We start from the raw sequence: 3,447 nt of genomic DNA on the forward strand, positions 1-3,447 counted from the left end.
GCTTACTGTCTTCAGCCAGTAGTCTATAAACGGACTAATTACAACCAGGTTAACAATGTTTATCAAATGGGACTCTTCAGGACATTTGTGACCTGCAAACGGTTCCACCTAAGCTGTTGTTCTACAGCCAAGTCCAGCCCTGCCCACCCACTGGGAAAGGCAAATGTCATGACTCTACAGTCTTCCCTGCTTTGCAGCTACCGCCCACCCCAACCTCACCTCCAAGCTAGTCTGGATCTCATCGCTTAGCCATATATTTAAAATTTGTTCCCAGAGTTGTTGACAAAGGACATTCATTAGCCTGTTCCAAACAAGAATCCCCAGGGCAACTTGTGCTTCCTCACTCAATTGATTCCCCCAGTGCAATCTCTCAATAGAGTGAATATAACCTTTGTCACTCTGGGTAAAGTACAGCTGAGGTGGGAGGGGGAGTTCATATTCTGCCTTCTGAGGTCATTAACATCATTTTTCCTAGAACAGAAAAATCCAGGGCTACTCTGCTCCTCAAAGTCCTTCTTTTAACCTTTATACTGGCTCCACTCTAAAAAGACAGGCTATCCAAAAACTCTGATGCAGTCCCAGTCGTAATGTGCGGAAAAACAGAAATGGGCAAATCCCCACTAAACTGGTAAGGAAGTGGAAAAGACTATTTCTTACCAAGAGAAGCCCTGGAAGTTTCTGTAATTTCTGTGAAATGCTGGACAGGACTTGGTGGCAGATAACATAGAAAATGCAATACATTTTACTTTATTTTATTTTATAATTATATAGCCTTATAATTTTTATATACCTCTAAGAATATTTAGGACTAAATCTCACTATAGCCATTTGGGTAGTCAAGTGAGGGAGTATATTCCCTCTTTACAGTTTCATTGATTTTACTTCTCTGTGGCCGTGAAGCCTGGAACTGATGCAGATGTGAATATTCAACCTTTCCCTGAAGATTTCAGGTTGGTCACCAGGATGGCAAGGGCATTCAGAGCGCTGTGTAACTTTTCCTGGTCCCTGATTCCAACTGTGGACTGCATCCCACTAGTGGCTTATGGAATCAATTTAATGGGTCACAATCAGCATTTGAAAAAAAAATTTAATAAAATAAAATTTAAAATCCTATGTTGTCCCACATGCAGTAATACGGAATGTTCTGTAAAACCTTTATTTAAGTTAGACATATACAAGTTTGCCAGAAAATGATATAAAATGCAGAATACATTATGGTCAAAATGCTTGAAAGCTGCTGCCCTATAAATGTTTGTAGAAACAATACATAAAGAAAATCTTGAATAAGCCAGCAAGGATGCTCTCATATAATGTGATTCTTAAACAACACGAGCTCACAAATCAGTAGAGACTTGAAATGCTCTTGAAGTGCTTAAACGTGAAGACTCCTCAGAAAACCCTGGATCATAGCTTTTACATACTTTTCCTGTAAAATTTCTATACCCACATACTGAAAATGTTTTACACATGATTTAGTGGGTTCATAGACATGGTAAATTCAATCTAGAATTAACAGATCCCTAGTTTAGAACTCCTGCTTGAAATATTCTGAAGCTCCTAAAATTTCCTTGAAATGTAACAGCATCTCCCTGTCCTTAAAGATTCTGAATGCATTTGTGTAAATGCAGATTTTTATCCTAATCTACTATTTGCTGAACTGTAGACAGGTATGTGGAATGGTTCAAAGGACAGAAGTTCTAATACACAATTTTAGTTCTAATACACAATTTTTGAATTCTAATGGACAGACAAGGGCAGAGAAGCTTGCGGGGTCCACTGGGAAGAAGTGAGGAGCTGGTACTTTTGGCTCCAAGGGAACTGAGGGAGTTGAACAGGAAATAAAATGAGAGGCTGCTATAACTGTATGAAAAATAAAAACAAAAATGGCAGAGAAGCATAAGAAAAACAGCTCACCTAAGAAGAGCTAGGCAGACAAAGGAAGTAGGGCAATAAGTGGAACCAGTGGGAAGTAAGGAAAGTGAATACAGGGGAAAGAAAATTAGTTAACTTCTGGAAGGAGACAGCTGCTGCAGGCATTCCTTTATTAACTCTTTTCAAAAACTATTTAAACATCATCTATGAAGCAATTATTTCATATTGGCGCTGGGGAGAGTACATTTGGGGAAATCATGACCAGAACCTTCTATTCAGGGCAAATGAGAATGGCAAGGATCCAACACCATTCAAATGGGCTGCTGGGCTGTGTCACGTCATCAGGGGAAAAGTTCATGGTCCCTCTCCTTCTGTTCTCTTCAGACTTTATGTCCCTCTCATAACACCTTTTCCTTTCTCACCTTTTATTATTACCGCTTTTTCACCTTGAGACTCAAACTTTTTCAGCAATGAAAAATAAAACCATGCAGACCGAGTTCATCCTGCTGGGTCTAACAGGTGTCCCTGAACTCCAGGGGTTGGTTTTCACCTTTCTGTTCCTTGCCTATTTACTCATTATGGTGGGAAATCTGATGATCCTCATCCTCACCCTGCTGGACTCCCACCTTCAGACCCCCGTGTGTTTCTTTCTCTGGAACTTCTCTTCTTAGAAATTTCCTTCACAAACATCTTCATTCCTAGGGTCCTGATCAGCATCACAACAGGAAACAAGAGCATCAGCTTTGCTGGCTGCTTCACTCAATATTTCTTTGCCATATTCCTTGGGTCAGTGGAGTTTTACCCTCTGGCCGCCCTGTACTATGACCACTACATGGCTGTCTGCAAGCCCCTGCACCCAGCTGGCTCTCTGCTCCTGGCTGGCTGGGTTAACATGGTTATTATACCACCAGTCACTCTGATGAGTCAGCAGGACTTCTGTGCCTCCAACAGGCTGAATCATTCTTTCTGTGACTATGAGCCCCTTCGGGAACTCTCCTGTTCAGACACGAGCCTCACAGAGAAGGTTGTCTTCCCTGTGGCCTCAGTGACCCTGGTGGTCACTCTGGTGCTAGTGATTCTCTCCCACATGTTCATCATCAGGACTGTTCTGAAGCTCCCCTCTGCCTTTTCCACTTGTTCTTCCCACCTGATTGTCATCTCTCTCTCTTATGGAAGTTGCTTCTTCATGTACATTAAGCCCACAGCAAAAGAAGCAGATTCATTCAACATGGGAGCTGCTCTCCTCATTACTTCAGCTGCACCTTGGTTGAACCCCTTCATTTACACCCTAAGGAACCAACGGGTAAAACAAGCCTTCAAGGATACAGTCAAGAAGCTTATGAAACTTTAAAGAATTTCAGAATTAAAACCTTAATGGATGGATCCATTTCATATGCCCCCCTCCGCTTCCACTCGAGCTGCCCCTTCAGGACCACAGCACGTGCGCCTGCTTGGGCCTGGAAGGAAAAGCAATAGGAAAATTAGTAGGATATAGAGAGGCACGGGGTTTGGGTTTTTTCCAGGTCTATAAAAATATCTACTTTTTAGCCAAAAAAGAAGAGTGTATGTTTGTTT

The 3,447-nt window shown here is 41.8% G+C and overlaps 1 pseudogene; it reads left to right on the forward strand.

The window, feature by feature from the left end:
• The first annotated feature begins 2,342 nt into the window (after positions 1-2,342).
• LOC105062106 (olfactory receptor 2AP1-like) lies at positions 2,343-3,236 on the forward strand (annotated as a pseudogene).
• The last annotated feature ends 211 nt before the right edge of the window (positions 3,237-3,447 follow it).

This window comes from Camelus bactrianus, chromosome 12, assembly GCF_048773025.1.
Source record: "Camelus bactrianus isolate YW-2024 breed Bactrian camel chromosome 12, ASM4877302v1, whole genome shotgun sequence".
Lineage (NCBI taxonomy): Eukaryota > Metazoa > Chordata > Mammalia > Artiodactyla > Camelidae > Camelus > Camelus bactrianus.